A 27,289-nucleotide genomic window follows, 5' to 3' on the forward strand; every position below is an offset into this window, starting at 1 on the left:
GGATTCATCCCATGTGGCATGACTCAGTGGAAACCCAGTTGAAATTAGCTTCACTGAATGGAAAGTGTAGCTTCTTAATGGAGCATAAGACCTCATAGCTCAAATGTGTCTTGTAATAGCTTTGTCCATTAGTATACAGTTGTTAACTGTACTTTTCAATGTCCAGTGTGTTCATGGGTTTTTTCTTGTTTTCAACTTTTGACTCATGAAAACTTTGAAGAAAATAGAGTACAGTCAGCTACATGATATGTAAGTGATTTGGATCAAATTCAGCTAAAGTCAGCAGAGGTGTGGAAGATGAAGCACTGAGTGCTTTATAATTACTGTGTATGCAGATGCCAGATTGTAGAATCTCTACAGGTAATTGTGAGATTGCTATAAAGACATCACATTTGCCTGCAGAGATTTCCCAGTCTGTGACTTACATCCAGGAAGAGGAAGAGAAAGAAATGTTACTAGCCCACCTCAGAGTTTAAACTGAATTTTGAATAAGTTGCTGAAAAATGTTCTGTCGTTGAAACCTGATGGAACTCCTTAGAAGTTTTCAAGAGGATTACATGTGTGTTAATAATAACTAAAGTACTGTTTGGTTACAACATACTTTGCATTCCCAGTTTCTGTGGATCTCTATCTTCCACAGGCTGCAATATGGATGTCTCACAATCACAAAACCTTGGGTTGGACATAGTCTGGCTGAAGCTGAGAATATTACTCTTCCTCTACATATCTGTGGGAGTGGTTTCTTTGTAAATGTTTTCCTTTTTTTTTTGTCCAGTTGTTGTGAAAGAAGGAGAGAAAATGTTGTAGTCTCCAATCATCATCACCCCAACTGCTGCAGTCACTTGGAGGTTGTTTGGTACTGACCTTCCTTCTCCTTCAGTGAATGTAATTCTTACCCATTTTATGACTCTCCCACTTGTTATGTTTTGTGCATTTTTTTAAATTTCAGTTGTGTTCTCTGAAGCACGGATTATGAATAGACTTGTACTGCCTGGCTTTAAAAAAAAAAGCTAAGCTAAAAGCAAATGAGAGGAAACTTATTGTGGACTTTCTAGTTTATAACATTCCTGCTAACTCCATGCACTAAACATAAAAAATAATTCAAAAATGACAAGAAACATATTCGGCTTTGCTTCTGTGTGGCCATCTCTTACAAACCAGCCTGTAACAGAGAACCAGGCAATCCAGAGCCCACCACTAAGATCCTGCCTGCTGTCAGCCCCAAAGACTGGTTCTGTCTTTTTGATCTGTGTGTGATGGTTGTGTGGGAGACCTGCCAGTTGAAATCACTGACCAGCTGCCAGGGAACAGCACACCAGTCATCTCTGGCAGAAATTACAGAAATGTGTGAGTTTGGGCCTCCTCGAGTGGTTGGTTCTGGGAGTTAAGCCTGGACACTTGCAGAGAGGAGGGAGTATGCTGCAACCTGTGTGTGTGTATAATATAAAGAATCACAGCTCAAGCTAAGGTTTGGTCCTTAGATTTATACAGTGGGATGCTTAAGAACAGACTGACTTAGGAACTGTTAGGAGAAAAGATATTCTGAAAAATTAGAAGGATGAGAATATGTATGCTACTTAAAAACTCCTTGTGATCAGCAGAGGAGCCAATGAAAGCTTCATATTATTGTATGTTGAAGAGTTCTGGTGAAGAGCTTTCATTTTACAAGAGCTGTTTTTGCCAGTGCTGAGTGATCCAAAGAATTTAAAGGTTGAGATGCAGAACTTTATTCTCTTCTGCAGTGAAAAACCTTTAGTATGCTTTATAGGGAGAACAAAGGCTACTATTTACTTCCTTCTGTCTTTTGGAAGTGAAGGTATGGTTTGTTCCTGATTCTTGAATAATCCATGCAACAAAGTCTCCATAAGGTGTGACTCATAGCTTTTAGGATATAGTCAAATGAGAAACAGCTTGTGTTCTTGCCAAGCAGATTATCAGGAGAGGTTGCAGAGGTCCTTTCTAGAGAGCAACTCACTCTTGTACTTTGTTGTAATTCTAGCAGGCCCTATCAAAGTGGAGAAGAACATTATTACTTTTTTTCCCGTAACTGTTATCACTGCTAAATTTTAGGGAAGCTAACTTCCAGCTCTTCAGGGAGTTAGTGAGCACAACATCCTATGAAACTGTCCTCATGAGTGAGGGGACAAAGCAGAGCTAGCAGATCTTTAAGGAAACAGGGAGTACAAGAGCTCTCCACTCCCAGGTGTAGCAAATCAGGAAAGGAAGGCAAGAGTCTGATGTGGCTGAACTGAGACCTGCTGGTCACACTGGAGAGTAAGAAGAAAATGCATAGGCAGTGGAAAGAGGGATGGGTACCGTAGTAAGAGTATAAGGCAGCTGCTAGGCTGTGTAGGGATGCGATCAGGAAAGCCAAGGCACGGCTTGAACTAAACTTGGTAAGGGATGCCAAGCAGATCAAGAAAGACTTCTATGGGTACCTCAACCAGAAGAAGAAAGTCCAGGAGGGTGTATCCTCCCAGTGAGTGACAGAAGCAGGCTGCTAACAAAAGACAAAGAGACAGTTTAGGTACTTAATTTCTTTGCCTCGGTCTTTTGTGATAACTGCTGGTCACACAGCCCTCAAATGTTTGGTTTGGTAGGAGGGGGTTGGGGAAGCAGTGTTCCTTCCACTGTAAGTGCAGATCAGGTTTGTGACCACCTGAGGAACATGAGCATCCACAAGTCTATGGGTCCTGATTAGATGCATCCTAGATTCCTGAAGCCAAGCCATTCTCAATGATATCTGAAAAGTTGTGATGATCAGGTGAAGTCCCTAGTGACTGGAAAAAAGGTAACATCACACCCGTCTTTAAGAAGAGTAAGAAAAGGATGACCCTGGGAGTTACGGACCTGTCATTTTCATCTCTGTGCTGGGAAAGATCATGGAACAGATCCTTCTGGAATCTATGCTAAGGTACTTGGAAGGCAGGGAGGTGAAACAGCAGAACCAGCATGGCTTTACCAGAGGCAAATCCTGCTTGACCAACCTGGTGGCATTTTATGATGGTGTAACTGCATCAATGAACAAGGGAAGAGCCACTGATGTCATCTATCCGGACTTCAGTAAAGCCTGTAGCATGGTACCCAGCATCCTTCTCTCCAAGCTGGAAATGTATGGATTTGATGGATGGACTGATTAATGGACAAAGAAGTGGCAGCAGGATCAAGTCTAGAGAGTGGTGATCAATGGCTCAGTATCTGGATGGAGATCAGTGATGAGTGGTGTCCCCTGGGGTTGGGGTTGGAACCGATGCACTTTAATATCTTCATCGGTGACACTGACAGTGGCACTGAGTGCACCCTCAGTAAATTTGCTGACCACACCAAGCTGTGGGGGACAATTGTCACAGCAGAGGGATGGGATGCCATTCAGAGGGACCCAGACAGGCTGAGCAGTGGGCCCAGGTGACCCTCAGAGGTTCAACAAATCCAGGTTACAAGGTCTTGCAGCTGGGTCAATGCAACATCCACTACCAGTACAAACTGGGGGATGAAAGGATTGAGAGCAGCCCTGATGAAAAAGACCTGGGGGTACTGGTGGATGGGAAGTTCAACATGAGCAGCACTGTCCCCTCATAGCTCAGAGAACCAACCGTATTCTGGGTTAAATCAAAAGAAGCCTGGTCAGCCGGGGGGGGAGGGGATTCTGCCTCTGCTCTGTGCTGTGAGACCTCACCTGGAGTACTGTGTTCATATGTGGAGTCCTAAGTACAGAGAGTCATGGATCTGTTGGACTTCCTCCAGAGGAGGTCCACAAAAATGATCACCTCTTCTGTGAGGATGGGCTGAAAGCTGGGGCTGAGAGCTGTTCACCCTGCGGAAGAGAAGGCTGTGAGGTGACCTGGTGGCAGACTGACAATGTCTAAAGGGGAGCTACAGGAAAGAAGGGGACACCCTTTAGCAGGGTCCCTTGTGATATAACAAGGGGCAAAGATTTCAAGCTTTAAGAGGATAGATTGAGGTTAGATATATGGAAAAAATCTGTTATAGTGAGGGTGGTGAGTAACTGGAACAGGTACCTGGTGTTGTGGTTGATGCCCAGCCCCTGGAGACTTTCAAGGCAAGACTGCACCAGGTCCAGGCAAGCTGATCTAGCTGTGCATGTTCCTGGTCATTGCAGCAGAGTTGGACTAGATGACCATTAAAGGTCCCTTCCAACTCTAAGGATTCTATGATTCTAACATGCACAGCCACATTTTCCCCTCGCCTCACCTTTCAGCACTGGAGAAATCAGCTTTTTTGCTGAGAAATAAAATGGAGATTATGAAATATCTTGATTTTAGTGCGGCCTTTGTGTGGTTATACATCAGCTTCTGTACAGGCACAGCCCCTCCTTGCAGCTGCTAGGGGGCTTTGCACAGTGAATGGAGGGGCACAGCACCATCAGACTGCAGTCTCTCGTGTAGCTAGAAGTCAGCTTTGTAGAGTGAGTGGGTAGATATAGGAGGCAGGATACCTCTCCTAAATAGCAGAATGAACTCTTGGCATGTTACTGTTACTGAAAGCTCTGCGCTGACTGACCTGGGTCTATGGTTTGATGCAAGGAAAAAAAAGGTCTTTGCATGCTGATTCACTTGTAAGCACAAAGGATAATTTTGTCCTCAGGAACTTTCTGATGTTCTGGTTAACTAATAATTACAGTATTTGCCATCTAGGGTATTGAGGTTATTGCATGGAAAAAAGTCATCATCCTAAAAGAGAAAAGGCAATCGATTTGTACGTGCTCCAGGATGAGTTGCTATTGAAAGGTTGGTTTGCCATCTTTACCACTATCATATTTTGTGTTATGCAGTAAACTGCCTGTTTTTCTGTGCTTTTACTCAGCCCTGCCCCTGATGGCAAAGAGAACAGAAACTTCCACAGGGCTCAGTTCGTGTTGACTGTTATTTTCCAATGATCTACAACAATGGTTATTTGGTAACAGCTGGGCCATGTCTTTTTTAGACAAAGCCACCATGGGGCTGAAACCTCCCATTGCTGAAGCATAACCGTTGCCCGGGTAACGGTTAACTAGCACGTGTTTTATTGTTTCAGACTGCTTTCCTGGGGTATTTGCAGGTGGCAGAAGATGCTTTCTTAAAGAGGGGTCATAACCTCATGAACTTTCAGATGTTGTAACAAATTGGGGGACAAAAACATTTTTTACTTCCAAGTGGATTAAATAAATCATATTATATAGCCTTTATGAGACAGATGTAACTCACAGTCTGATTTTTAGCATTATATCTGGATGTATTATATCTGGAAGTATTTTTGCTGTCCATTTTTGATATTTTTCAGAATTTTGAATGGAGATCGTATTGCAGTGAGATTTCAAATAAGCACAGTTTGAATATGCAGGCAGTAAAGACTTTTTTTTGTTTTTTGTCTTGGATTGATTTTAGCTGTCATTTGTTTGCCTGTATGTATTTCTTCTGAGTTTGATATTTCAGGGATTTATCTTAAAATTGCACGTGGGTCTTCCAGAAATCTCAGGTTGGTGTGATAGATAGAATCATATATCTCAGGATACATGCAAAATATCTGCGGGCATATTAATGATGGTGGTTAGTAAAAAAAAAAAAAAATCACTTAGTACTTTAAGTTGGATATTAAAGAAGTGAACATTTGATGAAGACATATATGCAGAGTATGCTGTATGACTGTATAAGTAAGTAGGGAAGAAGAATTTGGTAAATAGGAATTATATCCTCATTTTTTCCTATACCAAAATTAAAAGTGCCTTTAAAATGTGCTTACTGCATTCATCCAAAAGAATGTTCTGTGGTACACAGCTGTGTTTCCTGTTACAAAGTTGTTTGCTAAAAGGAGACAGTCCCAGGACAAAAGAATGACAAGTAACATGCGACATAGAAGAAAAATGTGGTTAGATTTTAATATATTCAGCACAATCCATTCATAATCTAGTGGTATGAAGAGAGAGCTCCCTCTCCTGTCTGTTTTATAAAATTTATAGAAGCTGTTTGCATATTTTCTTCGATTAAGGTATAAATAAAAATAATGTTTAAATGACACCCCATGATGGTCATAATAAAGGGCTTGCAGAGATTGAGCAGTGGGGAAATCCACCCCTGTCCTTTTTGGGACTCCCTGCAGCTGCTCTGTGGGGTCAGGACTCGGGACAGCTGCTTTGCAGCGGCAGCCCTGCTGTGTATATGGCGGGATGGGACTTCCCCAGCTCATGTATGAGGAAAAGGAGGCCCTGGTTTTAGTGAAAGTAGCTCTCAGTCTGGTGGGCAGGCTCTCTCCCTCTGGATCACAGTTAATAATTTATTTGTTGATCTTTTTTTGGAGAACAAGGGCTCTTCTTTCATGGGATTTATTAGATAGTTTGGTCAAAGCTGCCAAGGTGGTAGGTGCCCCAGGCCAGCCTGCCTGCTGCCCTTGTTGGCAACACATGGCTGCCTGGGTGCTCAGCTCTGCCCTGTGCAGATGTGGGGTCAGGGAGGAGAAAGTTCTGCTCCTTACAGCTCAGGGGTTCTCAAAGATTGGCAACAGATCCGTAGGAGTCAAGGATCTCTGGCTGTCCTGTCTCTGTTGCACATCACTTCTTGGATACTGTCACTCACTCGGGCTTTTGTTGCTCGGTCCTTTTGGTGAACATCTTGTGCCAGTGAGAATCAGTCATCACTAGCTCACGTGTGTATGTCCACGGGACTAAGCTTAGGCATACCTTGTGAGTAACCAGAGGACCGTGGCCAGTGTAATGATTTGTTCCACATTCCTCTTAAAAAATAATAAAAAAAAAACGGTCCTGGCAGACCCAAGGAGGGGAGTTCCTCTCCTTTAGCAGGCATCTCCCTGCCATGACCCCTAATGCTCTGATAAGTCTCTGGGAACTACTTTGGGATGGGGAAAGGGCAAGAGAAGAGCTCCTGGCTCAAGGTAGCTTGTGCTTAGCAGAACAGCATGATGCAGCCCAAGAGTCCTGCTGAGTATAGAGGGGAGATCACCTGTTCCCTGAGCTGTCAGTCCTTGGGTTTGTGCTGAGAGGATGGGAACACAGCTTCTGCTAGGTTACATCTTCTGTGCCCTGCAGTGATGGCTGAGAAAATGGCTCACTTCTGTGTGTGTTTCATAAAAATATTGCATAAGGATGTCCTTCACTTGGGCTGATGGCCTAATTATGTGAAAGCTAAAGAGAATTGAGCTTTTGGACAGATCATGTCTCTTATGATGTCTACATAGTTTGTTGGACATTTGAAATGGGGAATGGAGTCTGACATCAGGTAAGGTGAAAAGCAACAGGTCAAATGCTCAGACGCTGACCCTTTCCCTTGTTTTGAGAGAGGCAAACTTAAATAATTTAGCTCTCAAACGAATTAACCACAGTTCAGGCCAGAATTTTTGCCTTAAGACTGAGGATTGAAAAAAGAATGAAAGAAATATCCTCGTTGCTCATTGCTGTACTCAGAGCAAGTTTTGAATATAGAAACCAGGTGAAAACATTCTCAAACACAGGCTGCCTCTACAAAGTACAGCCCTGAACTATATTGTCCAGGAACATCACATTGGTTTGAGCTTAAACATAATCAAAGTGATACTAATTAGTAAAAGTAATCATAATGAGAGAATTGTTGACCTCACACTGTACTTTCTGGCAGCAGCTTGACCAGAGTTACCAACCTGTGTGCAGCCATGCTGCTCGGCATGCCTGGCGCTCACACTGTCGGTTCCTCCTCCTTGCCCACTTAGTACCAAACTACTAAAAGCAACTCTGAGTCCAGGCATAGCAAAGAATCCACACTGAATTATGTTCTGTAAACTCACTGCACTCGTTTCATTTTTCACAGTCCCAAATAAAAAGCAAACGAGGCAATGACAGAAGCTTGAGCAATAAAAAGGTTGCATTTTGCTGTACAATTACTTTCTCATTAATGATATCTGTTGAAGAGCAGCTGCTAAATGTTGGTACCAGTTTATGACTAAAACAATGGTTTGTTTAAAAAAATTAACTGGTGTTATTTTGCAGAGGAAAATGAGTAATTCCAGTGCCATAGCAATGATTAATAACAGTTCCTGTCACCTATTCACAGTAACACTACACATACCAGCAACCACCCTGGCCCCAAAAAAGTCCATACTTACCAGTGAACAAGGGTACAAGCTGTTAACCTCTTATTTGCACTTCTCCAGAGTTCAGATTGCCTTCAGGTCTGCCCACTAACGTTTGTAGTCGCATCAGATACTTCTGTGCTGCGATAAATGCTGACTGGTGTGAGCTTGGACATGACTTACCAAGAAAAGCCTGGTAAGCTCTGCCTTGTGCTCTGACCCTTCTGCCTTTGCCTGCATTTTGCCACATGGCTTTGCTAAAGCAGTCCTCGGACTGGGACAGGAATCTAAGAGAGGATGAACTGTAAAACAAGGAGAATGAAGAGTCCTGCTCTCACTCTCTGGTTTCTCTGTAGGTCCCTGCAGAGCTCTCCCGGCCGTGATGCTGGCTGCTCCCAGCAGGGCAGCTTCCCACTGCTTCTTAAATAGAAGAGCATGCATCTGCTCCACAGAAGTTTCAGAAGCATCAGAAAGATAGCTGAGAATTACATGTAAAATGCAAGTTTGCTATAGGAAACAGCCTGGCAGTCCACACTTTGTTACTCACTTGATAAGCAGAGTCTTTTTGACAGTCCAAACCTTCTAAACTATAGATCCTGCTGAGCCCAGCATGAGTCAAACGCTGGGTACCATCTGTCAGAGCTTTGCTGTTTGTTTTTTTTCTCTCCTCTTTTACTACAATCTGCTGAGAGGGATGCAGAATAGAAGTTGCTTTTCTGCACTTAAATCAGAAACTCAAATCTTAAAGAAAACCTTAAAGAAATCCTGCTGTTCCCAAATAACTGTAGATGCTGGGCAGGAAAAAAAAAAAACTGTATTCTCCAAGATTTTAGAAACAAGTATATAACATATCTCAGCAAGCGAGAAACAATTTGAAGCCCAAAGCTGAAAAGATGGGACCGAACAACCGAGTTAGATGAACTGTGTGATAACAGGAGTGTTGAAGAAATGCGCAGCTTGGAGGTTTCAGCTCTTTCCCCAAAGAAACACTCTCAGAGGATATTCTGAATTTCTCACTGATGGACTTTTAATAAGAAGAGCTGGCTGGGAAGAAATGGCCCCCTGCTGCATCATAAAAGAACAACCAAAGGGACATTTTTATGTCTCATTAGTTTATATTCAGTCCTAAATTGGCACCTGCTCTGAATTTGGTCCAAGTTTCCCAGGACTTTGGGGACCCAAATGGATGTTTCTTTAACATGTTGCTAACGATTCGTCAAAACAGAGGCATCTCTGGGTTGTTACAGACACACTGACACACACAGAAATAGGAATGTAACAGAAGAAATGCCCTAGCTTGCCAGTGCTGAGAGCCATGTACAGAGCTGTTTCTCTAAATGTGGTTGTGACATCTGCATGGTGTGGGGAGGTGTTTACCCCTCTTACCTGCACAGATCACCATTTCAAAACCAAATTCCTAAGAACCCAAGTGGCTGTGTTAGGAGAAAGGAGTATAAAATTGTTCCATGTTGTCAGCATCTGAGCTGGCTGTGGGATGGCATGTGTCTCTGGGAGCAGACACAGAGCAGTGCTGATTGCGTTAGCTCTGTACTGGTGGCACAGCCCCGCATGGCGTAGTGGTGCCTGGTGGGTCACGCAGTGGCTTTCTCACCTTTCCTGCCACTGCCCGAGCAGCCGAAGGACCTTCCTGCAGGACCCAGCAGTGTATGTCCAGCTGGCCACCTGGTCCAGCTTGGATCGTACCTTATAAAGTGGTGTGTGATCCTGCATGGGTTGTTGTGCAAGGTCTGAATTTTAGAAGGCAGCAACTCTTACATGTCTTAAACAATGTGCCTGGATTTACTTTTGCAATATTATACTATATATGCCTCTACTGACTAACACCACATTCTTTCAACTTTGTGTTTATTTAGCAGAAGAGATGCATAGCTTAATGTAGCACAGACTGAGAAAGCTCTAACACAGTTTTATTGTCTCCTTACCGTTTCTTTTAGCCACAGCTATCCTACATTGTCATTATAAAAGGTCAGCAGTGCGATTTTAATGAGCATTTGATTCTGGCCCTTTTGTGGTTTTGTATTCATGCAATTGCACCTTGGCAAGTGTGCTGGCTGGCACAGAAAGAGCAGAAAGATTCATCGTGCATGTGCTCACTTTTGTTTTGTGCTGGAAGGCATTAAAATGCATCTGGGGACTGGAGCAGGTTGTCTGCACCAAGAGGTTACATAAATACACAACTTTAAGGGCACATGCTCAGGCAATCGCACCTGTAGGTGCTGTTGGCTTTGGATGCCAATGGTTCCATTTGATTTGAATGAGAGCACATGGGGATGTCTTGGCTTGCGTAGGACCAGGAGACTGTTGTGGCTGTATGGAAAACACAGCTTTTTAGAGGTTCATTAAGACACTTATAATGATCTGCCTGGCATGAAAGTGTGGCGATGCAAGAGACAAATTAGGATGAGCTTCTGGAGCTGCACTGTGATGGAAGCGAGGCCTCTCCAAGTCGTGACCATTCAGAGGTGGGGAGCAGAGCCATGGCTCTCCCTCCCTGTGCACCACAGTGGCAGTGAGCTGCAGCACCTGCTCCATGCTGCTCCTGCTGCATGTGCTGCTTGGAGCTGCTGCTGGGGTCCCACGGGAGGTCGGGGGCTTGCTAATGGAACAGGAGGAGCTGGGAGGCACAGGATGTGTGCTGTCACTGTGGTTCACGCCCTCATCTTAACGTGACCACATTTACAGGATCAAATCACATTTGTTTGATATAATTAAGAAAACTGCATGAGAATTAGTTGCATTTCAGGCTGCATTTGTACACTGAAGAGCTTTTCTGGTGAACCTAGTATACTGTGGGACTATCACATTATTCAGTTTGTAAAAATTGGTGGTAGAATTTTGAGACATTAAAACCACGACAACAGCCAGTCAGAGCTATTGAGTACTTTGTGGGTATTTAGTAGATGAGATTTGCTTTAATGAGCTAACATTTATGTTCCACCAGGATTACTAAAAGGCATGTAACACACGCTGTTAGCTTTCCTCTCCGGGCAGACCAAAGAGGCTTAAAGTAGTTGTGTCAAACATTGGTGTGTACTGGTTAAAAGAGCATTGTGCAGAACAGATTATTTCATGTCATATCTCAGGTGACATAAATACTGTTGCATCTTTAAAATTAGGGAGAAGATGCGTTTTTAAAAACTGCTTGTTCTGTCTTTTCTTATATGAGAAAACTTTCCGTGCCACTGGCATTGTACAAACTTTCTGGCTCAGATGACAGGCCCACAGAGGCAGTCTGGGTGTCATGGAGAGAGTCAGCCTACAGAGAAAAGGTTATGTGTGTGCTTCTTGTGGAAATGCAGGCTCCAGGAAAGTCAGGTGCTCACAGCTAAATGAAAAAGTGGTACAACTTTATAGAGTTACTAGATGGCTATAGGGTGTTGAAGCACCTTGTTTACATGCTTTTGATGTCATGTAGTCCAATAAACAAAATTAGTAATGAGTCACATGAAATTGAACTATTAATGATAACTAACCAGAGCTGAATTGTAACTAGGGGTTCAGAAGAAGCCCTGCAGACTCTCACCCTAACAAACTCTTTCTTTGAGAGTGACCTGTTCTTAATCGCATTGGAGGAAACCTAAAAAGATCTTTCTTTCTTCCTTTGTAGGCCTGTCAGAGTATGATCTTCATGCTGGCCAGAAATCTGTGGACCATAACATGGGTGTCTTTAAAATCACAGAAACAAAAGAACAGAGGTAATGTTGGACTTTACGTTTTCCTGTACCCTGGGGTGCAAAAGGCAGTGATGCATAGCTGTAATTTTGCAGAGGAGGGGAGCATTCCCAGGAGATTGTGGCCCTTGGCTGCCAATGTTGAATGCTTTCCTTTCTTAGGTGCTGCAGACAAAGGTCCATGTCACTGTGTGTGTTGTGTTTCCCTGAAGGATGGTGCAGTTTGTTGCACAGACTCCAATAGGTGCCAGTGTATAGTTCTTTGTTTCCTACATTATGAAAGGAGACTGTGGAAATAAAAGTGGACTGGGGAGGCTTCCAGGTACCTGAATATGGAAGAATGGGGCTGGACATCCCTGGGATTTTTGCAGAAATGCTTATAAACCCAAGGAGTTGCAAAATGGTAGGATGTCAGTTCATGTCTCTTTGTGCTGTTCATGTGTATTCCAAGGATGTCAGCTGATTTCATCATGAGAGATGCCGCCTTATCGTCTCTTGGAATTATTTTACTGTTGTTTCCTTTGCCATATTGGACAGACCTATTTAATATTTACTATTTATTACCATTATATCTGTGTTGTAGAAATCTCTTAGGCTACTCTTTAAAGTTTAAATACTCCAGGTAAAGAAAATATCACCTGAGTCATGTCCCGCAGCCGGTAATTTTAGTGGCATAACTCCCATTGATTGAGCAAGCCTTGAGGCCTCATGCTGTATGTATCAAGGGATGTCTTTAGAAGTGGGAATAGCTATCTTTTTTTTTTTCTTTCCTTTGGCAAAAATACAATTATATTCCTTTCTCTTCTGAAAGCTAAAATTGCACTTTGACTAGAAAACTTTGAGTTAATTTTTGTTTAAATATTAAAACAAATTTTAAATTACAGTCTGCATAACTCCCGACAGATATTTCTGAACTGCAGTAAAAAAAGAGTTTATCTCCATTGGTAAAATCATTTAATGAGTAGCCAACAGAACATTAAAATTTGCTGTCAGAGGAAAATATGTTTTCATGACATTTATAAAGCTCACAAAACAAGTATTTGCCATGTAATGTATTTCTATGATTTGTGCACCCCTTAGGTCGGCATGCTATATGGGATTATGTGCTTTCTCTACATTTTTCATGTCAGATGACATAAGATTGCAGTTAGAGCTATGGGGTAATCAAATTTACATATGAATTTACTCAGATATTTGCCTTTTGATACAAATGACAAACATCTATTTTGGCACAAGTAAAACTACTGACCTTTCAAAGGTTTGTTTGGCTTCAAGTGTCCAGTGGGATCAATGCAGACAGTGCTGTCTATATTTTATAGCACTAACTAATGCTTTGCTTTAGAGTTTCTCAGACATCAGTTTTCTCAGCATCTCATGATGCTGGTAGATACTGTTATTTATGTACGAGAAGCTACTGATTCCTGACAGATTTTACATGGTTTTTTGTTGGTTGTTTTTTTTTTTCATTTTTAGTTCTGTGAGTTTCATAGTCCTCTTTGAAAAGTCTGTCTTTTACTCCAAGATATCTATCCTAAATTAAATAGTGGTAAGCTGATTTTCTTGTCAAGTAGGCTGTACATTTTGTATTCTTCTCTGGAAAGGTCTGAAAAAAATTGAATTGCTTTAGGGAATAGAGTTCTTCAGGTGGGCTCTTTCCAATGGCCTCAGATTCTCCTCAGTTTGTTTCCAAGAATAAAGTGAAAATGGGATCCCATTCTACCTCACTGGTGAATAAGAGCCAGCCTCTGGCAGCAGTCATTCAGTAAACAGTTCCAAGTGACATATTTGGCATTTATCTCCTCTCTGTTGGAATTTTATGAATAAGACAGAAAAACTATCAGTCAACTAATCTAAAGGTAGTCACAAAATGGGATTAGTGGAATTTTAACAGCAAAATCTGTTTCATAGGACTTCTCCTATAATCCAACTGTAATTGAATGGGATGGGTTAGAGAAAATAGACTGTCTCCTACAGGATTCTGTAAGTCTTTCCTTCACACTCAGTATTTTGACCTGATAATGCTCTTTCCAAATTTTCTGATTTCAGTTGTCAATGGAATGTTTTTAATTTCCAACTTAAATTTTGATTTGAATGTCCAGTAAGTGACATGAAGGTGTGAGTTCTGCAGTAAAAGGAGGACTAACTAATAAAATGTTATTTCCAGCAGACAGCGATGCTGAGCATAAGGGTGGCAGCATCATCCACCATAGAAACATCAAAAAGAATCTGCCTCCCCTCAGATGAGTAAGGATGCTAATTTCAGTGTCTGACCTTCCACAAACACTAATCTGTGGGGCAGATTTTAGGCTGATATACATCATCCTAATTCCGTAACATCATCTTTGACAGTACATACCACATGGACATCACGTCGGCATACTCTTTTTTTTTTTCTGTCTAATACAATGATTTCTTAAAATTCTCATAATTAAAGCAGTATGTTTTCAACAGACAGCATTTAATAACAGCCCAGCATTAAGATTAAGGTTGAAAGGAGAAAATCTGGAAAGAGGGAAAGAGAAAGCTCATGCCCTATCCAGCAGTTAGATTAGAAACAGTAGGGAGATTGTGCTCTTACCTGTGTTCTATAAACTCACTGTTTTTCCTGGTGTTAACAGTGCTAAATCCTTTCTTAATTTTTTTTCCTCCATTTCAATAGTCACCCACTTTTACTTCTGTGAATCTGTGGGCACTACTTTGCTATTAGCAGGTCAGTTACCTGCTAGAACACATGACGTGCCAGAGCAAAATAACAGGAGGGAGTTATTAACGCTTCAAGGTTGACCCGCGCTTTATCCCAGAATTCACTCTGTCTTATTGATCTGACTCACGCAGCTTTTTGTCACCTGGGAATTAACAATTCAATGTTTTATTTGACCGTTTATCTCTTTAGCAAAATTGTTGCAATCTGTTGACCTTTTAAAATGTTTATGACAAGGTGTTTGCAGTTAATTGTACTATAAAAGAGTACAGTGAAGATCAGGTCTAATATGTGCTAAGAGCTAACCAAGACTTCCTTAGAAAAACATACTAAGGCATAATGCGATCATTTAATTTATTTGCAATATAATTAGAAGAAATAAAGATTTCCAATACTGGGAGGACTGTTACTAGGGAGAGAGCATTTGTCTGAGGACCACAAAATATCACCACTGTGTTCTGCTTTCCTACTTTTTTGTGGGGGAAGCATCAACTGAGGGTAGGAATTATCTACAGGTAGAATTGCTGATGAAAACTGGAATTTATAAGTAGCTGTGCATGTGTTTTCTGTAGCATGATATTGCCGCCCGCTGGGCAAGTACCCGCAGTTGCAATACCTAAGCAGTAGTTTTGCAGCTGCCATGTGCCATTTCAGCCTGTAGAATGGCAAGAGCTGATATTTGGGGCTGAGATCGACAGGTCCAGCCTGTCACGTTTGTTACTGCAGCATCATCTTCCAGTAATGATGCTCTCAGGATTCCCTAACCTTCTGGCCAACCACTCCATCCCATGGCACATCTCTAATCTCAGGCACCCCAGCCTGCAGCACTGCTCAGTCTTGCTTCTGCACAACTTCCTGCAGCTGCCCCACTTCTACCCTCAGCTGCAGACAGGGGATGCTCTCCGGGCTCTCCCTTTCCTGCAGAAGGTGTTGTTGCAGGTAGGTAGCATTGCATCTGCTAGGGTCAGTGCAGCCCCATCAAGTTGCTCTCAGCCTCTAGAAGAGCCTGCCTTACTCTGTTTGACAGCACTCAGGCACCCCAGTGAATTGTTAACCTGGTATAAATCTGCATCCTGCCAGTAGATCTGATGGGGTCACCTTGAATTCCTCGTCTGTTGTCACTACCTTGTGTGTCTGAATTTGGCAGCCTGGAAAGGGCTGCACTCACAGAGTACTGTGGTTGTGGCACACACTGGGACAGATGTGAGCCCGGAGGCACAGCTACATGGTATTTATCAGTGACAGACAATAAACTCACTAACGCTAACATAATGAAAATAAAACCAGTCACTCAAGAATCCTTGAACATTTTTCTTATCTAGCAAAACATCTTTTTTTGTGGGTTTGTGAGTGACTGAGACTAGAAGTCTATTTCTGCCATGCGTGTGCTACCATTCTCATTTTGTTCATGTAGAATGCAGCTTTATGGCTTCTTCAGCTGTGCCTTTCCCACAGCTAACTGAGCACGTCTGCGTGCTTTCCTGTAATTTTCAAGGCCTCCCTTTAAATGATAAGGCCTGAGGTGCTTGGCTTATTCACATCTGCTGCTTTTCTGGAGGTCAATCAAACAGTTCTTCATTCAAGAAGTAATGGAGTCTTACAAAGGAAAACAATTATTTCACTTGAAATCTATTGATCTGGTTTCTGTGGTTCGTGTGGTGTTTTGGGTGCAGAACAGTTGCTTGAAACAATTTGAGATCAATTCAAGTGTAACTGAATCAATAGAAAACCATAACTGAAATGCACTACTCTTTTTTTTTATTTTTGAGTGTTTTTTTTTTTTTTGCTACCTGTACTAATATGAGAATACTAAGTGTGCTCAAAATGAAAGGGTAGGATGAGAAGCCCTCGCGTATTGGTGAGAAAGGCTACTTCTGGAATCAAGTGTCACTCTGAAGGAAAGCTGATGGGAGCAGTGTTAGGAAAACACAGTGGTGCTTCATTTTGAAGAGTCGGGTTAATTCCTTTTCCTTTCTGAGTACTGAGTTATCCAAAGCTGAATTTGCCAGATTTGTGGCGTTATACAAAATGTTGGTATCTTTAAAAAATTTTTGCTGTGTGAAGGGAAAAAAGTCATTTATCAATTACACTATTTTTGCAATAAATGCTAGTGCTAGAAATGCGTGATTTTGTAACCAGTTCTCTTTTTATATTACCAGCAAGGTTCATTTTTATCTTATTCATTTTTCCATTTGGTTCAGCTCTGTTTTCTGTTGACAGTTTACTCAGGCAGAAAATTTCTGACCATTCAAAAGAAGTTGGGACTCAATGGGTGAGGAAGGCAGTCGGGGTATTAGGAGATGTATTTTGACATTAACCCCTTGCCTCCTGCCACAGTCCAGCTGACAGCAAGACAAATGGACCAGGAGAAGCCTTTGTTGTTAAACTTCACGTTTAACCGTGTAGTCTTTCGCTTAGAAAAATGATTTTTTTCAGAACTGTTCCTGGATACTTTTGGAATTCTGGTGGACACTAAAAGAGGAACAGCTTCATGGGGTTTTTCTACACATTACATGTTCTGGGGGAGATATGACTTTTTAGGATGTACAGATGAACTGATTTTTTGAATCCCCCATCTTTGTGGGCAAGGACAGCAATCATGAGATAGTAATACATAGTTACTGTGAATAAATGGCAAATAGAGACAGGCAAAAAGTTTATGTGAATTTCATTCTTTTTCCACCCCCCCAAAAAAAAGACTTGATTTTGGATCATGTTAGGTTGTTTTCCTTAGAATTAACTATTTGACAAATAATTGGTAATGGAGCTGGGGAGAAATCTGCTCCATTACAAATGCACACTAAACAGATTTCAGATTTTCACCAAATTCTAGTGCTACTCATTCGAGCTACTGAATGCATCACTGCACCTGGAAAGGGCATTTTGGATAGGCAAAGGGCAGCAAGCTGTTCAGATAAACCTGATTTGTCTGCATACAGAAATACATTTTGTATTCAGAAACACAGATACCTGCAGCATGAAATATTGCACATGGAGATGAGATTGATTTAGTGCTGTGAATCTTGGTAGTGTGAACTGCCTTAAATTACTCAAATTCAGGGAGATGCTTCATGTACTTTGTTAGGAATATACTAGTCATTAAGTCTTGCCTGAACTTACCAATTTCAGCAAAAAATCTAATGACACTAACAGGAAGAGTAAAATGTAATCTAATATTTATTTAATGCCTTTTGGCACATCAGTACAGACCGCTGACTTTCTGATTATGAAAAAAAAAAAAAAAGATGTTTGAAAAGATGAGTTTTCCTCTGAGGTTTATCATTAGGCCCAGGTCACCTGGCTCAGCCCAGCCATGTGGCAGTGCTGCAGAAACAGCTGAGAGATGAACAGCAAGTGGGATGTGCTGGCAGCAGGAAGAGAGGGAGATCAGAGGAGGAAGACAAAGCAAAAGCTTTAGGAAGTGCTGAAAGGCATAATTAACACAGAGGAATGCTTGGGAAGGAGAGTGTTGGCAGATATAGCAGCAGCTCAGTATGCAGCACAGGTCCTCCAGTGGTGCATAAATGCCCATTTTCACTTTGCCTAGCTGTCCAGGTTAATCACACAATTTGTGCACTGGATACTTGAAAGTCTGCTGCTGTGATGTTTGGTAGACAAACAAAATTAGCCTGAGTCTAGTGCCACTTTCTACTCCTCATCCAAATGTCTGCCATTCTCTTTCTCTGGTGCATTAGGACTAGCTTTGAATTCACTGCTGTGACGAAGTTCACCGGTATGAGACAGTGCTGAGTCACCAACAAAATCCTTAATCTAATATCTGCTATGAAGGTGAAGTGTTCATGAGAAAGGTCCCCAAGCACTGGGTTCAGAAATGGATCGTAAGAACTGTAAAATCTACTAGGATATATTGATAGTATGTAGCCTCATAGAAAGAGATTTTGGCACAAGAAGTCATTGAACCACAAAAGACCCAAGACCGCACTGCGCATGTTGTTGCCAAAGAAAATCACCCTGCACAAGCTATTAGTGCTCCCTTTTCCAGAAAGGAAAGCAGCGTATCAACCTCAGGTCTTCAGGATGAGCTAAAAAAATTTCCAAAGCAGTCAGTGTTCAAGGTTCCCACGCAAACTCTTCAGTTTTGATCATAGCAAGATGCCCGTTTTGCAGCATTGCTCACATCATTGCTCCAGAGATCATCTGCTGGATGTTAGCTCATGCTGAACAACTGCTGCAGTGTTGAACAAATGTGGACTCTGTGACTTTCAGAAAGTTACAAACAACGCATTCATTCATCTCCTCGTGCACTGGGTACCCACCCTCATAGTCTTACACTTCCTAATTTAATTTGCCTCTGGGTGTAACTTCCTCTAAATTTAGATGTAGTCTTTGTCTGTCTCTTACCTCTGGGTGTGTTCTGCTTGCATTACTCCATAGCTGCTGCAGTGCAGGATGGAGACTGCCGTGGGAGTGAGAACCATGGCAGGCTGTGCACGCGGCTGTTATGTGCCCATCTGGTAGGGAGACCTTCAGCGATATCTCTGAGTACAGTGTTACAAACAGAACTTCCAAACTAAGATGTTTGGAAAAGAAAATTGGGGTTAATGTTCAACCAGGCTTTGTTTCCTTTCACCTCTGTTCATTTCGCTGACTTCCAGTTGAAAGTTAAGACATCCTGGGAACAAAATTAGTTTACTATGAAGTAAACAATCTGAAAGGCGAAATGGCGAGTCTTTTCATTTAGCATTCCAAGTGGAATATCACAACTAACTTAAGTAACAGACTGACACAAAGACTGGCTAGAAACTGTGAAAGTCAGGAATTGTAAGGAGTAGTGAATCTTCTAGTCAGCTGGGATTTAAAAGCTGACAGAAAATCAAGATGCTGAGGAACACAGTGTGGAAGAAAGCACTTCCATTGGTGAGCAAGCGAAGGCCATAGTAGGATGTGTGGTTTTCCTTCATGTGCTCTTCATGGTGGTGTTCACAGCAATTTCCAAATAGCACGGTACCGTTGGTATCTGCCTTTTTCTTTGAGCAGCACAAACTGTGCTTTTTGAAAGCCCCAGTTCTACTCTACAGTGTGAAGTATACTTACAGTACATGTCAAGCAACAGCTTATTTTTATATTAAAAATATTAAATATTCTGGATCTGCATTGCCATTGAGAGAGTGGTATGGAAGGTGATCATAGAATCATAACATGGCTTGGGTTGGAAGGGACCTTAGAGATCACCTAGTTTTAAAAAGCTTCCTCGGGCAGAATTGCCAACTGTTAAATCAGTCGCTGGGCCCCATCCCATCCAACCTGACACACTCAGACAGACAGCTCATTATGGTATAAAAGGTACACTGGTTCTCTGCAGGCTCTCCTGAGTACGTGGCCAGTTGGCATTTTGGGTCTGAGCTTGGGGAAGCAGTGTAAACTTTGCTTTTAACTTGACAGAAAGCCTGCTCAACACTTTTCAAAAGGAGGCACTATTCTTAATGGTGTCAATTGATTGTAGAATTTATGACAGAAGTGCTAGAATCAAAGTGAGTATAATGTCACTGAAAGAGATTTCATGCCACATGTTAGCTTTGAGGTGCTGCTTGTATTGTTTTCTGAAACAGAATGATTGTAGGAAGGATATGAAATGAAAATCCTTAGACAATGAGAGGCACAGTTCTGAATCACCAGAAAGATCTATTCTTTTGAGCTTACTCCTTCCCTTTCATTGCAGACAGAACCAAAAGGAAGAATTATCTTTTAAAGTAAGCTGATAAAGTATTCAGACAGAAGGATCCCCCACAGAATTGTAAAACAAAAGAGAATCAGTGGGTAAGAAAGAGTTTAAAATAGTCATGGAAATTAAAAGGACCGGGAAATCATAGAATCATTTGAGCTGGAAGGGACCTTTAAAGGCCACCTGGTTCAACACCCGTGCACTGAACAGGGACACCTACAGCTCCATCAGTGCTCAGAGTCCCATCCATCCTGAGCTTGAGATTCTCCAGGGATGGGGCACCACCACACCTCTGAGCAGAGAAGGTAAAAAAGCAAGTAGATAATCTTGCTCACAGCTCAGATAATTATAGGAAGCTTTTACTGGTCATCCCCAGTCTGCTGTAGGGGCAGCTAATGGCCAGTACTGTCTTCAGCAACCTGCTCTTATGGCATAGGAGAGGGATTCTGTGTACACAAACGGACATTAGTACCCTGCTGGGTTATCTTTCTTTCCTCTCTACATTACAGAAAAAAAAAATAGTGTAGTGGAAAATATTTTTCATACTGTCACAAATCCTTTTTAGCATGAGAGCTGCATGAATTTAAAAGATTTGAAGAGTTATATGCTTAAGATGTCCCAACCTGGGAAATATGTATCTGAACTCTGATGCTGGGAACAGGTGTTGGGGAAAAAGCATGTGAAGTGACTAAAATGTTGGGAAACAACTTCAATGTTTTGGGTTTTCCAGCTGTTAGTTTCACATAGCACTATGCAATTTTGGAGCTACATGAACACAAGCATAGAGTGATAAATGCAGTCTGTAATTTAGAGAGGGGTGAATGTTTTGGAAGACTGGGTAGCTTTCAGAGATGCCTCTCATTAAAATGACCATAAAACAAAACAACAAGAGAAGTTGCCAAAGCAAACAAACACATGTGCAGTCAGTCTCCAAGTCCCTGTCGTTATCAGTCATTGCTTGTAGATGCAAAATGCACCCAAATAACCCCTTAAAAATAATTTGTGATTGTGGTACCATAGTGCAGATTTACTTAAGGATAGGTGTACATTGCCAGAATGTATATTTTAATAGCAGCTTTTGCCTTTTCTGTCTTTTAAATCTATAAAAGGCTTGTAGTTGCATCATATCACTGTGTTTTTTAAAGATTCAGTACCTACTATGAAAGCCTGCATTTGGCAGTGGCAATGAATGAAATTGGACAATTTTTTTCCTAAATTAATGATGAAAGTAGAGTGAATAAATGTTCCTGGGCTTTCTGGCCTGTTTGCATCAACACTTTGTGGCCTTTGCTGCTGTCAGTGAGCCCTCAGGAAGCAGGTTAATCTCGGGCAGCTGTATGAATTTACATGAGCCTGCCCCGGATTTTTCCATGTTCTCCTGAAACCCCAGTTTTTTCAGAACAGATGGGACTTCCATCAGTGCTGGAGAAGTACTGGTGTAGGGAACTGCTTTGGCAGGGGGGTTGGACTCGATGATCTCTTGAGGTCCCTTCCAACCCCTATGATTCTATGATTCTAAGTGCCTGTGACTCTCTTGCCCTCCTTTCTGTGTGCCAGATCCTGCATGCTGATGCACCCTGACACCCTGAACAGTTGTCTTAAATAAGAGTGAAAAATTGGAAAATTCCAAAGGTGTGGATAGTTAATAGTTTCTCTATTATATCTAGAAATAGTAGCCCCATTTCTCCCCTGCCCTTCTGCAGCCTCTGTCTGTCCTGGGCTGACACACCTCCTGGCATCACCATCGTAAGAGAAGTGAAAATTCCCTTTGCACAAATACAGCACCTTAATTATTTTAGTGAAGTGAAAGGTTGCAAATAGGCTTAAGAACAGATTGTAGCTGTGTGGTTGCTATATTAAGTCACTCCATGATGGAAGCAATCTTGAATGCTTTTACCAAACAATTTTTCATAGTATCACTGGATCTCTTATATGCGTGTATGTTAGACATAGATGTGTGAGTGATATTTGAAATTTTAATTCTTATATTCCCGTGTTTTAAGTTCTTTCTTGAGAAACAGCCCCTACAATGCATTTATGTACAGTTTTATAATATTGCCTATAGCCGTTCTTAACCTGACTTCTATTTAGGAATGAATATCTGCCCTTCAAAGTCAAATGTGCCTGGGAAAATGTAACTTCTGAACAAAGATCTATCCTTGTTCGAACTGGAGAGCAGAAAGCTCTGAGGTCCTCTGGCTCACCACCAATGTGCTGTGTGTAGCACTGATGGTTAAATAGTGCTGCAAGGCCATGGGCTGATAATTCTGTTTTGTGATGGTCTATTTGTCTACCACTTCTTTGATGTAAAATTGGTGTAGCAAGTACTCAATAATTTACATACTGTGCAATATAACCAAACATAAATGATGCATTATTCTTCCATTTAGCTCCATTTGAATTGATTGATTATTAAATCTTACATTTATCATTTATCAACATTGTGATTATTTATAACTTCTGCTGAGTTTACAAAGTAATGCAACAATCAAGAAGCTGAGTTGTTCTTTTCCGATTTATAATTTTTTTTAATAATTTATAATCCGATTCTTGCGTTGGTTATTTATTTAATTTTGTCAGCACTGAGCTTGCAAAGGGTGGCCAGAAGATATAAGGCCAAAACTAAGACTCAGAAAGAAGACACTCCCTTTTTATTCTTGTTTTATGCTATTGACTTTTACTATTCTAACAGTTATTTTAAAAATAAATATATCATGGAATCATAAAATGGTTTGAATTGGAAAGGATTTTAAAGTCCATGCAGATCCAGCCCCCTGCCATGGGCTGGCTGCCCCCCACCAGCTCAGGCTGCCCAGGGCCCCACCCAACCTAGCCTTGGGCACCTCCAGGGATGGGGCACCCAAAGTCCTCTGGCAGCAGTGCCAGGGCCTTGTTGCCTGGATTAGAAGGAAAAGTAATGCTGATAATTTCAGTGATGCTTTCCCTCCCCCGAATCCACGCAGACCCTTCACATTCCTGGATGACTTTTGTGGCTTGCCCCGTGGCTCAGGTCAGTCTTTCTCTGCTCTGTCTGTGTCATGCTCCTGGGCTGGTGCTTGTTCTGTGGGAGGCTCAGGGAGGGAGCTCAGCCTGACACACAGAGCCCTCAAGTCTCCCATATTCAAACCTGTTATCCCAATTCATTCTTTGGAGTGAAGCAAGTGATGTTGTGTGATAAGACTGACAGTAGTAAAGCAGAGAAAATGAGGGTGCTGGCTCTGCTAAAAAGTGTTTGAGTTGGAATGACTATGGAAATTATATGAGTGGAGAAATCACAGAACTAGTCCTTCTTTGGCCACTGATAGCTACCACGTTTAGTCACTGTGCAGTCTGGTGGGGTTTAGACTCATCTAGTGGATTTTTTGTTAGAAACTGTGCTAGTGCACTGTGTGAGATGTGTGCAATATGCTGCTCACTGGGTTTTCCCCTATCTGCTGTCCCTATTAACAATTGCTCCACTAAGAGAAAAGAAGATTGAACATAAAAAGCTGAAGGTCATCCATACAGTTGTCTCAATAGCAATCTGTGTGACTTTACCCCTGTTGAGGAAAAGTAATTACCCTTTGGCTTCTGGTGACCCCAACTAACCTTTGCTGAAGGACCAGAGAAAATAAAGGCTGACCAACAGCCTGCCCTTGCTGCCCTGTGGTTAACCCACATGGGGAATGAAGAACACTCCCAACAATAGGATGTGAAAATGTTGCCATGGAAATAGCATTGGAAGAAGAAACAAAAATCTATTACAATTAATAGTGTTTTATTAGGTGACTCCTATAGAGCTGTTTAATCCATGGAAGTTGCTCTATCTTGAGATCTGGGGTCAGAAAATTTCAGGAGGAATAGAAGAGGGAGGCAGAGCATTCCTCTTTAAAAATTCAAGAGCTGCTGACACAGCTAGGATGGTTTGCATGAGATAAAAGAGTCCCTGTTGTGGTGTGCGCTGGAAGTACGGGAGGTGATAGCAAAGAATAGATGCAATTACTATAATTGCAAATGATAACCACTGACTACCCCCCTGGTCAGAAAACGTATGGATACATAAGAACTTCAGTTTTGTTGTGTGGTGAACAGCAAGGGTCATTTAGCTCTTCTTTTCTTTTTTTCCACAACACCAAGGCCTTGCCTAGAGAACATGAGGTTATTTGCAGAGTGCGTATTGCTTTTGTGTGTCTGACACACAAAAATTGGGTCCTGCAATGCTTTTGTTTTCATTTTTTTCCCCTCCTTTTCCTATTTATTCAAGTTGACACAACACATTATATTAAATTTCTGTTAGATCCTCTTTGTGGTCTGCTTGGTTGTGTTTTAGGCCAAGTTCTGTATTGTCTGTTACCCCAGCCACTAATGTTCACATGGAGCTGACATTGCTGCACATTTTCAGGAGGACTTCAGCAGCTGCTAAAAACTGTCAGCTGCTCTCTGACCACATGAAGACAAATCATCGTGAACACAGAATCTACTTGTCAGTCTACAATATTCCAGTTCTAGCGCACGATAAATCATTTCAGTTACGTTAATTCTCTAACCTTCTGTTACTCATGGGACAAATCACAATACTTTAATTAATTTATCTTATTTTTTAATGAAGAAGTTTAAAATGTGTGTTTCTAGCTGCATGTTCCTAAACCATTTTGAATTACTGCATGGCTTTTAGAAGAAATGAGAAATTTTAGCAGGTTTAAGCTATAAATACAGAACTGTATGTTTTCTGATTTTGAAATGGAATTCAAAATAACAGATCTGTTACAACACGTTTTAGGAATGTCGCACAGAGTTGCACACGAGCTTCCTATGTTTTGGCCTTGCTCCCCAAGTCCAAATGCTTGAAATGCTGGGAGGATATCCACCGAACTACTGGACTGGCATTACTGATAACCTCACCGGTAGCGTGCACGTGCACAGAACCCTGCCCTGCCTGCAGATTCTCTGTGCTAAGAGCTGAAAGCACAGTAAGGAAATGAGTTGCCGTAAGGGTGATATTAAAATCTTTTCCTTCTCTTAAAATGGCCAGTAGATTTTTTTTTTCCTCTCCAGTATCTTTGTAGCAGCTTCCAGTAATTTAGCTGTGGATTTCACCATGAGAGTTCTTCATCTTAAGAGTGTTTTCAAATGCTGATTTTCAAAGAGTACATAATGTGCTGGAAAGAACCAAGCTTTTTTCTGCATGAAAAAGACTTCCACATGCAACATCAAAATCCTTCGCCATATTGCCAGCACTATCATTACGTTAACCTTTCCCCAGTTATAGTAGGATTGTTCTATTTTTAAGGTTTGTTGCCATTCTAGACTCGTGAGCACAGAGAGCCCTGTGTCTCAATGCAGAAACACCCTGCCCTTTGCTTACGACATGGAAACTTGTATGTTGCTTTAAAATGAATTGTGTTGCCATGAGCATTTATGACTGCATAAACTCTTCAAATTAATTTGGTCAGATTTCTTTCAGTACACAAGTTTGTATTTCAGCTTATCAAACCAGTGTAGGTCTGGTCTGTATGTTGGTAGCAAGGGGCTTTCATTAATTTTCAACAACAGTTTCCATGCCACTGGCTCCAAGGCACTGTTTGCTGGGAGAACTCACCTGCTCGTGATGCCGGGGTGCTGTCACCTATTCCGCTGACTGTTCCACTCTCTCCTTCGGGTAAGTGCCCAGGTTTCCATGTACACCCCTCTCCATTTCCCGATGCTCTAGGTCCTTGGCATGCTGGTTGAAGCTCAGAATAAAATTCAAGGGAGTCCAGCATTGCATGTGGAGTTTCTGTTGCTGTGTTTATTGAAAGAGAGAGAAGGCAGAGGAATTACAGTGTGTTACTCACAAGTAAGTGTTTTGAGTTCTCAATACTTCGAGGAGTTCGAGAAGTCCCTTTAAACTGTGCATATCATATTATTTGTACATTAGAACTTGTTAAGGTGTCTTCACCTTCACTTGTGGATTGTTTTCTGTCATGCTTTAATTGGTACCTATGCTACACCTGTCTCCGTTTTACCCTGACGCCATTCCCAGGCCTGAGAAGTGTTTGCATTTGTCACATTCCGATTTGGGATTTGCAATGTTCACATTCCGATTTGGGATTAATAAAGATAGAGGACTTGGGGATCTAAGAACCCTAAGTTGTTACTGAGTGTTTGCCACAAAAAGAATTTTCTGACTGACTTACTAACCAGCTAGATGTACTTACTCTGCTTTGTAAGGTGTTTCATACTTTCTTTCTCTGGAAGGTGCTGTTGTCTGTCATTGTCAGATCAATTGGAAATTAAATATAAATTCAGTGTACAGGTCATTGTTTCATTGCAGCGCTGTTATTGTGATATGAGTGTACACGTGTATGTTAAGCATGGTGTAACTTGTATGAAAAAGCTGGTTAGGAAATATCAGAGCCAAACACTCAGAAATGTTTTTCATTCAAGTTCAAAGTCTGGTCACATACAATGCAATTCTTTTAAAACCTAAAATCTCTTTTCACTTGCATTAAATTTGTTCATATTTTCATTGATATTTTAATCATAAAACATAAAAAAGGAAGGCTGGAAGCTAATGATTAATCTTGCTAGCACATTGTCGTAGATATGTTGTGGGAAGTCAGAAATGAAATTATTTCTGTTATCAATTCACAGATGCGTATAAAATGCAGAGCTTTCAAATTCATCACAGTTCTCAAAGCTTTAATTAATCTAACATTGCTGAGCTGGTGTGTTTAACTAGTGGCCTCCTATTGTTCTATAGCGTTACCTAAAAACATTATGCCTCTTAAGAGGAAGCCTGCCAGCACTGAGGTTTAAATGCCATATGTATGTTATAGGGAGAGAACTGATTCGGTCATTAACGGTAATTGAGGCAGAAATATTAATTACAACAAGAATACTTCATGGCAAACTATAATGCTGAAAGTACTGAATGAACATCTGATTCTCAAAAATGTAAGTACAGTCTGAGCACCCAAGGCATTGCAGAAAACAGTTTATTTTAGCAATCTGCTAACACTACAGAGCAACAATTTTTTTTATAAAATAGTAAGACATTTCTGTGCACTTCAAAGTCATCTATGAGATATTCATTAACAATATGGCAACAAAGCATAGAATAGAGTTTGGATAAGTGTTTATTGGTATCCCACACTACACAAACAGATAAGTAAATTTTTATCTCAAGAGTTTTGTTTT

At 41.4% G+C, this 27,289-nt stretch overlaps 1 long non-coding RNA gene across 1 annotated transcript in view; it reads right to left on the reverse strand.

The window, feature by feature from the left end:
• LOC136050512 (uncharacterized) overlaps nt 1-18,925 on the reverse strand; it is a 30,176-nt gene extending 11,251 nt beyond the window's left edge. Inside the window, exon 1 of the long non-coding RNA XR_010622395.1 lies at nt 18,811-18,925. This is a non-coding gene — a long non-coding RNA (uncharacterized LOC136050512). The remainder of the gene's footprint in view (nt 1-18,810) is intronic.
• Between the last annotated feature and the right edge of the window lie 8,364 nt (nt 18,926-27,289).

The sequence above is a fragment of the Cyrtonyx montezumae genome, unplaced genomic scaffold (assembly GCF_038088225.1).
Source record: "Cyrtonyx montezumae isolate F1298 unplaced genomic scaffold, pur_monq_1.0 scaffold_24, whole genome shotgun sequence".
NCBI classification, from domain to species: Eukaryota; Metazoa; Chordata; class Aves; order Galliformes; family Odontophoridae; genus Cyrtonyx; species Cyrtonyx montezumae.